This window comes from Megalopta genalis, unplaced genomic scaffold, assembly GCF_051020955.1.
Source record: "Megalopta genalis isolate 19385.01 unplaced genomic scaffold, iyMegGena1_principal scaffold0676, whole genome shotgun sequence".
In the NCBI taxonomy this organism is placed as follows: Eukaryota; Metazoa; Arthropoda; class Insecta; order Hymenoptera; family Halictidae; genus Megalopta; species Megalopta genalis.
In genome coordinates, this window is record NW_027476745.1 from 20,001 (window position 1) to 35,000 (window position 15,000).

The following is a 15,000-nucleotide window of genomic DNA, read 5'->3' on the forward strand; positions in this document are numbered from 1 at the left end:
ATAGTTTGCCGGGAAACATCGATTATTCCGATCTAGAAAGAGAGAGAGACAGTCGATCCGCGTTATGTTAAATATTTCAAGGTTCCCGATTCCACAAAATTATAAAAAGTATACGGCTGTGTAGCAGGGACCAAAACGAGTAATTTCGTGTATAAAGTTTAATTAATATCCCATTAGTTTCCGGGAAACATCGATAATTCCGATCTAGAAAGAGACAGAGACAGTCGATCCGCGTTATGTTAAATATCTCAAGGTTCCCGATTCCACAAAATTATAAAAAGTATACGGCTGTGTAGCGGGGATCAAAACGAGTAATTTCGTGTATAAAGTTTAATTAAACTCCCATTAGTTTGCCGGGAAACATCGATTATTCCGATCTAGAAAGAGACAGAGACAGTCGATCCGCGTTATGTTAAATATCTCAAGGTTCCCGATTCCACAAAATTATAAAAAGTATACGGCTGTGTAGCGGGGATCAAAACGAGTAATTTCATGTATAAAGTTTAATTAAACTCCCAATAGTTTGCCGGGAAACATCGATTATTCCGATCTAGAAAGAGACAGAGACAGTCGATCCGCGTTATGTTAAATATTTCAAGGTTCCCGATTCCACAAAATTATAAAAAGTATACGGCTGTGTAGCGGGGATCAAAACGAGTAATTTCGTGTATAAAGTTTAATTAATATCCCATTAGTTTGCCGGGAAACATCGATTATTCCGATCTAGAAAGAGACAGAGACAGTCGATCCGCGTTATGTTAAATATTTCAAGGTTCCCGATTCCACAAAATTATAAAAAGTATACGGCTGTGTAGCGGGGATCAGAACGAGTAATTTCATGTATAAAGTTTAATTAAACTCCCAATAGTTTGCCGGGAAACATCGATTCTTCCGATCTAGAAAGAGACAGAGACAGTCGATCCGCGTTATGATAAATATTTCGAGGTTCCCGATTCCACAAAATTATAAAAAGTATACGGCTGTGTAGCGGGGACCAAAACGAGTAATTTCATGTATAAAGTTTAATTAAACTCCCAATAGTTTGCCGGGAAACATCGATTCTTCCGATCTAGAAAGAGACAGAGACAGTCGATCCGCGTTATGTTAAATATTTCAAGGTTCCCGATTCCACAAAATTATAAAAAGTATACGGCTGTGTAGCGGGGATCAAAACGAGTAATTTCGTGTATAAAGTTTAATTAATCTCCCATTACTTTGCCGGGAAACATCGATAATTCCGATCTAGAAAGAGACAGAGACAGTCGATCCGCGTTATGTTAAATATCTCAAGGTTACCGATTCCACAAAATTATAAAAAGTATACGGCTGTGTAGCGGGGATCAAAACGAGTAATTTCGTGTATAAAGTTTAATTAATCTCCCAATAGTTTGCCGGGAAACATCGATTATTCCGATCTAGAAAGAGACAGAGACAGTCGATCCGCGTTATGTTAAATATTTCAAGGTTCCCGATTCCATAAAATTATAAAAAGTATACGGCTGTGTAGCGGGGACCAAAACGAGTAATTTCATGTATAAAGTTTAATTAAACTCCCAATAGTTTGCCGGGAAACATCGATTATTCCGATCTAGAAAGAGACAGAGACAGTCGATCCGCGTTATGATAAATATTTCGAGGTTCCCGATTCCACAAAATTATAAAAAGTATACGGCTGTGTAGCGGGGATCAGAACGAGTAATTTCATGTATAAAGTTTAATTAAACTCCCAATAGTTTGCCGGGAAACATCGATTCTTCCGATCTAGAAAGAGACAGAGACAGTCGATCCGCGTTATGTTAAATATTTCAAGGTTCCCGATTCCACAAAATTATAAAAAGTATACGGCTGTGTAGCGGGGATCAGAACGAGTAATTTCATGTATAAAGTTTAATTAAACTCCCAATAGTTTGCCGGGAAACATCGATTCTTCCGATCTAGAAAGAGACAGAGACAGTCGATCCGCGTTATGATAAATATTTCGAGGTTCCCGATTCCACAAAATTATAAAAAGTATACGGCTGTGTAGCGGGGACCAAAACGAGTAATTTCATGTATAAAGTTTAATTAAACTCCCAATAGTTTGCCGGGAAACATCGATTCTTCCGATCTAGAAAGAGACAGAGACAGTCGATCCGCGTTATGATAAATATTTCGAGGTTCCCGATTCCACAAAATTATAAAAAGTATACGGCTGTGTAGCGGGGATCAGAACGAGTAATTTCATGTATAAAGTTTAATTAAACTCCCAATAGTTTGCCGGGAAACATCGATTCTTCCGATCTAGAAAGAGACAGAGACAGTCGATCCGCGTTATGTTAAATATTTCAAGGTTCCCGATTCCACAAAATTATAAAAAGTATACGGCTGTGTAGCGGGGATCAAAACGAGTAATTTCATGTATAAAATTTAATTAAACTTCCAATAGTTTGTCGGGAAACATCGATAGTTCGATCGCGCGAGAGAGACAGAGAAACGAACAGACTTCTTTTCGATTTACGGCTAAAATAAATTTTTCTAATTTTTTTCAATAACATATTCCTGCTTAAATAACTTTTTTACATAGGGATTAAGCATTTAGAACGATACATTGTTTAAAATAAGGGCACTTTACTCTTGACATTTTACGGTTTTTTCAATCTTCTGAAAAATCCTATCATTAGATTTTTTTAAAAATACGATATTCTTGCTTAACTAACGTTTCTACATAGGGATTAAGCATTTAGAACGAAATCTAATGTCAGAAAATGGCACTTTACTCTTGACATTTTTCGGTTTTTTCAATTTTCTGGAAAATCGTATCATTAGATTTTTTTAAAAATACGATATTCTTGCTTAACTAACGTTTTTACATAGGGATTAAGCATTTAGAACGAAATCTAATGTAGGAAAATGGTACTTTACTCTTGATCGGTACGTTGGGACTTTGAAAATATTCGGGGGTTCCAATCGCTCGTCTGTTGCATCATAGCGCGTCTCGGCGCAATCGACCGATTCGCTCGATCCATTATTTTCGATTTACGGCTAAAATAAATTTTTCTAATTTTTTTCAATAACATATTCCTGCTTAAATAACTTTTTTACATAGGGATTAAGCATTTAGAACGATGCATTGTTTAAAGTAAGGGCACTTTACTCTTGACATTTTACGGTTTTTTCAATTTTCTGAAAAATCCTATCATTAGATTTTTTTAAAAATACGATATTCTTGCTTAACTAACGTTTCTACATAGGGATTAAGCATTTAGAACGAAATCTAATGTCAGAAAATGGCACTTTACTCTTGACATTTTTCGGTTTTTTCAATTTTCTGGAAAATCCTATCATTAGATTTTTTTAAAAATACGATATTCTTGCTTAACTAACGTTTTTACATAGGGATTAAGCATTTAGAACGAAATCTAATGTAGGAAAATGGTACTTTACTCTTGATCGGTACGTTGGGACTTTGAAAATATTCGGGCGTTCCAATCGCTCGTCTGTTGCATCATAGCGCGTCTCGGCGCAATCGACCGATTCGCTCGACCCATTATTTTCGATTTACGGCTAAAATAAATTTTTCTCATTTTATTCAATAACATATTCTTGCTTAGATAACTTTTTTACATAGGGATTAAGCATTTAGAACGATATAATGTTTAAAATAAGGGCACTTTACTCTTGACATTTTACGGTTTTTTCAATTTTCTGAAAAATCCTATCATTAGATTTTTTTAAAAATACGATAATCTTGCTTAACTAACCTTTCTACATAGGGATTAAGCATTTAGAACGAAATCTAATGTCAGAAAATGGCACTTTACTCTTGACATTTTTCGGTTTTTTCAATTTTCTGGAAAATCCTATCATTAGATTTTTTTTAAAATACGATATTCTTGCTTAACTAACGTTTTTACATAGGGATTAAGCATTTAGAACGAAATCTAATGTAGGAAAATGGTACTTTACTCTTGATCGGTACGTTGGGACTTTGAAAATATTCGGGCGTACGCGGCGCGCTCGGCGCTTCGAACAGCTCCGGTGTCCCCATTATTTTCGATTTACGGCTAAAATAAATTTTTCTAATTTTTTTCAATAACATATTCCTGCTTAAATAACTTTTTTACATAGGGATTAAGCATTTAGAACGATACATTGTTTAAAATAAGGGCACTTTACTCTTGACATTTTACGGTTTTTTCAATTTTCTGAAAAATCCTATCATTAGATTTTTTTAAAAATACGATATTCTTGCTTAACTAACGTTTCTACATAGGGATTAAGCATTTAGAACGAAATCTAATGTCAGAAAATGGCACTTTACTCTTGACATTTTTCGGTTTTTTCAATTTTCTGGAAAATCCTATCATTAGATTTTTTTAAAAATACGATATTCTTGCTTAACTAACGTTTTTACATAGGGATTAAGCATTTAGAACGAAATCTAATGTAGGAAAATGGTACTTTACTCTTGATCGGTACGTTGGGACTTTGAAAATATTCGGGCGTACGCGGCGCGCTCGGCGCTTCGAACAGCTCCGGTGTCCCCATTATTTTCGATTTACGGCTAAAATAAATTTTTCTAATTTTTTTCAATAACATATTCCTGCTTAACTAACTTTTTTACATAGGGATTAAGCATTTAGAACGATACATTGTTTAAAGTAAGGGCACTTTACTCTTGACATTTTACGGTTTTTTCAATTTTCTGAAAAATCCTATCATTAGATTTTTTTAAAAATACGATATTCTTGCTTAACTAACGTTTCTACATAGGGATTAAGCATTTAGAACGAAATCTAATGTCAGAAAATGGCACTTTACTCTTGACATTTTTCGGTTTTTTCAATTTTCTGGAAAATCGTATCATTAGATTTTTTTAAAAATACGATATTCTTGCTTAACTAACGTTTTTACATAGGGATTAAGCATTTAGAACGAAATCTAATGTAGGAAAATGGTACTTTACTCTTGATCGGTACGTTGGGACTTTGAAAATATTCGGGGGTTCCAATCGCTCGTCTGTTGCATCATAGCGCGTCTCGGCGCAATCGACCGATTCGCTCGATCCATTATTTTCGATTTACGGCTAAAATAAATTTTTCTAATTTTTTTCAATAACATATTCCTGCTTAAATAACTTTTTTACATAGGGATTAAGCATTTAGAACGATACATTGTTTAAAGTAAGGGCACTTTACTCTTGACATTTTACGGTTTTTTCAATTTTCTGAAAAATCCTATCATTAGATTTTTTTAAAAATACGATATTCTTGCTTAACTAACGTTTCTACATAGGGATTAAGCATTTAGAACGAAATCTAATGTCAGAAAATGGCACTTTACTCTTGACATTTTTCGGTTTTTTCAATTTTCTGGAAAATCGTATCATTAGATTTTTTTAAAAATACGATATTCTTGCTTAACTAACGTTTTTACATAGGGATTAAGCATTTAGAACGAAATCTAATGTAGGAAAATGGTACTTTACTCTTGATCGGTACGTTGGGACTTTGAAAATATTCGGGGGTTCCAATCGCTCGTCTGTTGCATCATAGCGCGTCTCGGCGCAATCGACCGATTCGCTCGACCCATTATTTTCGATTTACGGCTAAAATAAATTTTTCTCATTTTATTCAATAACATATTCTTGCTTAGATAACTTTTTTACATAGGGATTAAGCATTTAGAACGATATAATGTTTAAAATAAGGGCACTTTACTCTTGACATTTTACGGTTTTTTCAATTTTCTGAAAAATCCTATCATTAGATTTTTTTAAAAATACGATAATCTTGCTTAACTAACCTTTCTACATAGGGATTAAGCATTTAGAACGAAATCTAATGTCAGAAAATGGCACTTTACTCTTGACATTTTTCGGTTTTTTCAATTTTCTGGAAAATCGTATCATTAGATTTTTTTAAAAATACGATATTCTTGCTTAACTAACGTTTTTACATAGGGATTAAGCATTTAGAACGAAATCTAATGTAGGAAAATGGTACTTTACTCTTGATCGGTACGTTGGGACTTTGAAAATATTCGGGGGTTCCAATCGCTCGTCTGTTGCATCATAGCGCGTCTCGGCGCAATCGACCGATTCGCTCGATCCATTATTTTCGATTTACGGCTAAAATAAATTTTTCTAATTTTTTTCAATAACATATTCCTGCTTAAATAACTTTTTTACATAGGGATTAAGCATTTAGAACGATACATTGTTTAAAGTAAGGGCACTTTACTCTTGACATTTTACGGTTTTTTCAATTTTCTGAAAAATCCTATCATTAGATTTTTTTAAAAATACGATATTCTTGCTTAACTAACGTTTCTACATAGGGATTAAGCATTTAGAACGAAATCTAATGTCAGAAAATGGCACTTTACTCTTGACATTTTTCGGTTTTTTCAATTTTCTGGAAAATCGTATCATTAGATTTTTTTAAAAATACGATATTCTTGCTTAACTAACGTTTTTACATAGGGATTAAGCATTTAGAACGAAATCTAATGTAGGAAAATGGTACTTTACTCTTGATCGGTACGTTGGGACTTTGAAAATATTCGGGGGTTCCAATCGCTCGTCTGTTGCATCATAGCGCGTCTCGGCGCAATCGACCGATTCGCTCGATCCATTATTTTCGATTTACGGCTAAAATAAATTTTTCTAATTTTTTTCAATAACATATTCCTGCTTAAATAACTTTTTTACATAGGGATTAAGCATTTAGAACGATGCATTGTTTAAAGTAAGGGCACTTTACTCTTGACATTTTACGGTTTTTTCAATTTTCTGAAAAATCCTATCATTAGATTTTTTTAAAAATACGATATTCTTGCTTAACTAACGTTTCTACATAGGGATTAAGCATTTAGAACGAAATCTAATGTCAGAAAATGGCACTTTACTCTTGACATTTTTCGGTTTTTTCAATTTTCTGGAAAATCCTATCATTAGATTTTTTTAAAAATACGATATTCTTGCTTAACTAACGTTTTTACATAGGGATTAAGCATTTAGAACGAAATCTAATGTAGGAAAATGGTACTTTACTCTTGATCGGTACGTTGGGACTTTGAAAATATTCGGGCGTTCCAATCGCTCGTCTGTTGCATCATAGCGCGTCTCGGCGCAATCGACCGATTCGCTCGATCCATTATTTTCGATTTACGGCTAAAATAAATTTTTCTAATTTTTTTCAATAACATATTCCTGCTTAAATAACTTTTTTACATAGGGATTAAGCATTTAGAACGATACATTGTTTAAAATAAGGGCACTTTACTCTTGACATTTTACGGTTTTTTCAATCTTCTGAAAAATCCTATCATTAGATTTTTTTAAAAATACGATATTCTTGCTTAACTAACGTTTCTACATAGGGATTAAGCATTTAGAACGAAATCTAATGTCAGAAAATGGCACTTTACTCTTGACATTTTTCGGTTTTTTCAATTTTCTGGGAAATCCTATCATTAGATTTTTTTAAAAATACGATATTCTTGCTTAACTAACGTTTCTACATAGGGATTAAGCATTTAGAACGAAATCTAATGTCAGAAAATGGCACTTTACTCTTGACATTTTTCGGTTTTTTCATTTTTCTGGAAAATCCTATCATTAGATTTTTTTTAAAATACGATATTCTTGCTTAACTAACGTTTTTACATAGGGATTAAGCATTTAGAACGAAATCTAATGTAGGAAAATGGTACTTTACTCTTGATCGGTACGTTGGGACTTTGAAAATATTCGGGCGTACGCGGCGCGCTCGGCGCTTCGAACAGCTCCGGTGTCCCCATTATTTTCGATTTACGGCTAAAATAAATTTTTCTAATTTTTTTCAATAACATATTCCTGCTTAAATAACTTTTTTACATAGGGATTAAGCATTTAGAACGATACATTGTTTAAAGTAAGGGCACTTTACTCTTGACATTTTACGGTTTTTTCAATTTTCTGAAAAATCCTATCATTAGATTTTTTTAAAAATACGATATTCTTGCTTAACTAACGTTTCTACATAGGGATTAAGCATTTAGAACGAAATCTAATGTCAGAAAATGGCACTTTACTCTTGACATTTTTCGGTTTTTTCAATTTTCTGGAAAATCGTATCATTAGATTTTTTTAAAAATACGATATTCTTGCTTAACTAACGTTTTTACATAGGGATTAAGCATTTAGAACGAAATCTAATGTAGGAAAATGGTACTTTACTCTTGATCGGTACGTTGGGACTTTGAAAATATTCGGGGGTTCCAATCGCTCGTCTGTTGCATCATAGCGCGTCTCGGCGCAATCGACCGATTCGCTCGATCCATTATTTTCGATTTACGGCTAAAATAAATTTTTCTAATTTTTTTCAATAACATATTCCTGCTTAAATAACTTTTTTACATAGGGATTAAGCATTTAGAACGATACATTGTTTAAAGTAAGGGCACTTTACTCTTGACATTTTACGGTTTTTTCAATTTTCTGAAAAATCCTATCATTAGATTTTTTTAAAAATACGATATTCTTGCTTAACTAACGTTTCTACATAGGGATTAAGCATTTAGAACGAAATCTAATGTCAGAAAATGGCACTTTACTCTTGACATTTTTCGGTTTTTTCAATTTTCTGGAAAATCGTATCATTAGATTTTTTTAAAAATACGATATTCTTGCTTAACTAACGTTTTTACATAGGGATTAAGCATTTAGAACGAAATCTAATGTAGGAAAATGGTACTTTACTCTTGATCGGTACGTTGGGACTTTGAAAATATTCGGGGGTTCCAATCGCTCGTCTGTTGCATCATAGCGCGTCTCGGCGCAATCGACCGATTCGCTCGATCCATTATTTTCGATTTACGGCTAAAATAAATTTTTCTAATTTTTTTCAATAACATATTCCTGCTTAAATAACTTTTTTACATAGGGATTAAGCATTTAGAACGATGCATTGTTTAAAGTAAGGGCACTTTACTCTTGACATTTTACGGTTTTTTCAATTTTCTGAAAAATCCTATCATTAGATTTTTTTAAAAATACGATATTCTTGCTTAACTAACGTTTCTACATAGGGATTAAGCATTTAGAACGAAATCTAATGTCAGAAAATGGCACTTTACTCTTGACATTTTTCGGTTTTTTCAATTTTCTGGAAAATCCTATCATTAGATTTTTTTAAAAATACGATATTCTTGCTTAACTAACGTTTTTACATAGGGATTAAGCATTTAGAACGAAATCTAATGTAGGAAAATGGTACTTTACTCTTGATCGGTACGTTGGGACTTTGAAAATATTCGGGCGTTCCAATCGCTCGTCTGTTGCATCATAGCGCGTCTCGGCGCAATCGACCGATTCGCTCGACCCATTATTTTCGATTTACGGCTAAAATAAATTTTTCTAATTTTTTTCAATAACATATTCCTGCTTAAATAACTTTTTTACATAGGGATTAAGCATTTAGAACGATGCATTGTTTAAAGTAAGGGCACTTTACTCTTGACATTTTACGGTTTTTTCAATTTTCTGAAAAATCCTATCATTAGATTTTTTTAAAAATACGATATTCTTGCTTAACTAACGTTTCTACATAGGGATTAAGCATTTAGAACGAAATCTAATGTCAGAAAATGGCACTTTACTCTTGACATTTTTCGGTTTTTTCAATTTTCTGGAAAATCGTATCATTAGATTTTTTTAAAAATACGATATTCTTGCTTAACTAACGTTTTTACATAGGGATTAAGCATTTAGAACGAAATCTAATGTAGGAAAATGGTACTTTACTCTTGATCGGTACGTTGGGACTTTGAAAATATTCGGGGGTTCCAATCGCTCGTCTGTTGCATCATAGCGCGTCTCGGCGCAATCGACCGATTCGCTCGATCCATTATTTTCGATTTACGGCTAAAATAAATTTTTCTAATTTTTTTCAATAACATATTCCTGCTTAAATAACTTTTTTACATAGGGATTAAGCATTTAGAACGATACATTGTTTAAAGTAAGGGCACTTTACTCTTGACATTTTACGGTTTTTTCAATTTTCTGAAAAATCCTATCATTAGATTTTTTTAAAAATACGATATTCTTGCTTAACTAACGTTTCTACATAGGGATTAAGCATTTAGAACGAAATCTAATGTCAGAAAATGGCACTTTACTCTTGACATTTTTCGGTTTTTTCAATTTTCTGGAAAATCGTATCATTAGATTTTTTTAAAAATACGATATTCTTGCTTAACTAACGTTTTTACATAGGGATTAAGCATTTAGAACGAAATCTAATGTAGGAAAATGGTACTTTACTCTTGATCGGTACGTTGGGACTTTGAAAATATTCGGGGGTTCCAATCGCTCGTCTGTTGCATCATAGCGCGTCTCGGCGCAATCGACCGATTCGCTCGATCCATTATTTTCGATTTACGGCTAAAATAAATTTTTCTAATTTTTTTCAATAACATATTCCTGCTTAAATAACTTTTTTACATAGGGATTAAGCATTTAGAACGATGCATTGTTTAAAGTAAGGGCACTTTACTCTTGACATTTTACGGTTTTTTCAATTTTCTGAAAAATCCTATCATTAGATTTTTTTAAAAATACGATATTCTTGCTTAACTAACGTTTCTACATAGGGATTAAGCATTTAGAACGAAATCTAATGTCAGAAAATGGCACTTTACTCTTGACATTTTTCGGTTTTTTCAATTTTCTGGAAAATCCTATCATTAGATTTTTTTAAAAATACGATATTCTTGCTTAACTAACGTTTTTACATAGGGATTAAGCATTTAGAACGAAATCTAATGTAGGAAAATGGTACTTTACTCTTGATCGGTACGTTGGGACTTTGAAAATATTCGGGCGTTCCAATCGCTCGTCTGTTGCATCATAGCGCGTCTCGGCGCAATCGACCGATTCGCTCGACCCATTATTTTCGATTTACGGCTAAAATAAATTTTTCTCATTTTATTCAATAACATATTCTTGCTTAGATAACTTTTTTACATAGGGATTAAGCATTTAGAACGATATAATGTTTAAAATAAGGGCACTTTACTCTTGACATTTTACGGTTTTTTCAATTTTCTGAAAAATCCTATCATTAGATTTTTTTAAAAATACGATAATCTTGCTTAACTAACCTTTCTACATAGGGATTAAGCATTTAGAACGAAATCTAATGTCAGAAAATGGCACTTTACTCTTGACATTTTTCGGTTTTTTCAATTTTCTGGAAAATCGTATCATTAGATTTTTTTAAAAATACGATATTCTTGCTTAACTAACGTTTTTACATAGGGATTAAGCATTTAGAACGAAATCTAATGTAGGAAAATGGTACTTTACTCTTGATCGGTACGTTGGGACTTTGAAAATATTCGGGGGTTCCAATCGCTCGTCTGTTGCATCATAGCGCGTCTCGGCGCAATCGACCGATTCGCTCGATCCATTATTTTCGATTTACGGCTAAAATAAATTTTTCTAATTTTTTTCAATAACATATTCCTGCTTAAATAACTTTTTTACATAGGGATTAAGCATTTAGAACGATACATTGTTTAAAGTAAGGGCACTTTACTCTTGACATTTTACGGTTTTTTCAATTTTCTGAAAAATCCTATCATTAGATTTTTTTAAAAATACGATATTCTTGCTTAACTAACGTTTCTACATAGGGATTAAGCATTTAGAACGAAATCTAATGTCAGAAAATGGCACTTTACTCTTGACATTTTTCGGTTTTTTCAATTTTCTGGAAAATCGTATCATTAGATTTTTTTAAAAATACGATATTCTTGCTTAACTAACGTTTTTACATAGGGATTAAGCATTTAGAACGAAATCTAATGTAGGAAAATGGTACTTTACTCTTGATCGGTACGTTGGGACTTTGAAAATATTCGGGGGTTCCAATCGCTCGTCTGTTGCATCATAGCGCGTCTCGGCGCAATCGACCGATTCGCTCGATCCATTATTTTCGATTTACGGCTAAAATAAATTTTTCTAATTTTTTTCAATAACATATTCCTGCTTAAATAACTTTTTTACATAGGGATTAAGCATTTAGAACGATGCATTGTTTAAAGTAAGGGCACTTTACTCTTGACATTTTACGGTTTTTTCAATTTTCTGAAAAATCCTATCATTAGATTTTTTTAAAAATACGATATTCTTGCTTAACTAACGTTTCTACATAGGGATTAAGCATTTAGAACGAAATCTAATGTCAGAAAATGGCACTTTACTCTTGACATTTTTCGGTTTTTTCAATTTTCTGGAAAATCCTATCATTAGATTTTTTTAAAAATACGATATTCTTGCTTAACTAACGTTTTTACATAGGGATTAAGCATTTAGAACGAAATCTAATGTAGGAAAATGGTACTTTACTCTTGATCGGTACGTTGGGACTTTGAAAATATTCGGGCGTTCCAATCGCTCGTCTGTTGCATCATAGCGCGTCTCGGCGCAATCGACCGATTCGCTCGACCCATTATTTTCGATTTACGGCTAAAATAAATTTTTCTCATTTTATTCAATAACATATTCTTGCTTAGATAACTTTTTTACATAGGGATTAAGCATTTAGAACGATATAATGTTTAAAATAAGGGCACTTTACTCTTGACATTTTACGGTTTTTTCAATTTTCTGAAAAATCCTATCATTAGATTTTTTTAAAAATACGATAATCTTGCTTAACTAACCTTTCTACATAGGGATTAAGCATTTAGAACGAAATCTAATGTCAGAAAATGGCACTTTACTCTTGACATTTTTCGGTTTTTTCAATTTTCTGGAAAATCCTATCATTAGATTTTTTTTAAAATACGATATTCTTGCTTAACTAACGTTTTTACATAGGGATTAAGCATTTAGAACGAAATCTAATGTAGGAAAATGGTACTTTACTCTTGATCGGTACGTTGGGACTTTGAAAATATTCGGGCGTACGCGGCGCGCTCGGCGCTTCGAACAGCTCCGGTGTCCCCATTATTTTCGATTTACGGCTAAAATAAATTTTTCTAATTTTTTTCAATAACATATTCCTGCTAAAATAACTTTTTTACATAGGGATTAAGCATTTAGAACGATACATTGTTTAAAATAAGGGCACTTTACTCTTGACATTTTACGGTTTTTTCAATTTTCTGAAAAATCCTATCATTAGATTTTTTTAAAAATACGATATTCTTGCTTAACTAACGTTTCTACATAGGGATTAAGCATTTAGAACGAAATCTAATGTCAGAAAATGGCACTTTACTCTTGACATTTTTCGGTTTTTTCAATTTTCTGGAAAATCGTATCATTAGATTTTTTTAAAAATACGATATTCTTGCTTAACTAACGTTTTTACATAGGGATTAAGCATTTAGAACGAAATCTAATGTAGGAAAATGGTACTTTACTCTTGATCGGTACGTTGGGACTTAGAAAATATTCGGCCGTACGCGGCGCGTCTCGGCGCTTCGAACAGCTCCGGTGTCCCCATTATTTTCGATTTACGGCTAAAATAAATTTTTCTAATTTTTTTCAATTACATATTCTTGCTTAAATAACTTTTTTACATAGGGATTAAGCATTTAGAACGACATGTTGTTTAAAATAATGGTACTTTACTCTTGTGATTTTTCGGTTTTTTTTGATTATTTTGAAAAATAAATTTTTGTAATTTTTTTAAATACGATATTCGTGATCAGTGAACGATTTCACATATGGATTAAGCATTTAGAATCGTGCGGACGCGTTATTAAAAAAGTTTACTCGATGCGATGGGACTTTAAAAAGTTTGTGAAAATTTTCATATTGGGAAAAAATGTGTAATTTTTTGTCTAGTTTACGGTAGTGTAATTTATTTTAATGTTTACTATAAAAATTTTTTTCGTTCGTTCACGCGCTATGTTACAACAGCACGGCCGGGCGGTCTGTTGCCGCGGCGGTTTACACTCATAAGCGCGCGTGCTATTCGGCCGGCGGCGCCGGCGTCCTTGCCGGCCGTTCGGTATCTATAAGAGATACACGGTCCGTGCGAGGCGGACGGAGCAGAGCGGGTTTTGGGCCAATTCTACGATCTCGGTCGAGAAGCTGTCTCAGAGCTCCTTCGGGGCTTCGGTCCTGACTGTTTCGTGCCGTTTACGTTACGGACTTTTCTCCACACAGCGTGGCCACGGGTCGGTGTCTTTGACCGAATGGCCCATATGTGGCAAGCCCTACGGGGTTGGTTACCCGTATGCACTTTGTATGTATACTCGTACTCACTGAGCAATCGACTCTTCTGTCCGAGCGATGGAAAAATTTTTTAAAATGCATCTGTAAGATTTGGAAGCAAATCGTACCAATTGAAAACTGTGGCTAAAATGAATAGCCCAGTGGAGAGAGAAAACTATCAAAAAACTGATTTTTTAAATCAAGAGGTGTCAGAAATCGAAATGCCTAGCGCGAGCGGAAGAACACGCTTTCTCGCCAGTCCAGCATGTGTCCTGTCCGTTCTTCCTCGGCTTGCCGATTTTGCCCAGATCAGAGGTTTCGTGCTTCCGGCGGTCAGAAGATCAGCGTGAGCGTACGCGCTTCCACGACTATGGCATCACCCATGTACTTTTTCCTTTGAATATATTTGAGTACATAAAAAATATTAAAACATATAGAGAGAACTGTGTCTTGGATCTTAAAAATTTGTCAATAGCGATGATATATTATTACTTAACTTGAAGTATTTGTACGTTTTAGCTGGGACGTACATTTATCTTACAAGATGTTAATAGCGAGACTCTTGAAGATAAAATTATCTTGTGATTTTATGAAGGCAAAGATAGAAACGTACGAAGCTGGCGTACGTAGAAAAATGTGATTTTATGATAGAACAAAAATATAATACGTACGTTTTTGGGCGTACGGTAAAATATCTGTATGGTAGAAAAATGAAAGAAATTGAGCGTTAAAGAAGATATGTTACAAGCGCGGAATGTGGCAAAACTTGTACATATTTGAAAGAGAAAAATGGTGTGTCGACC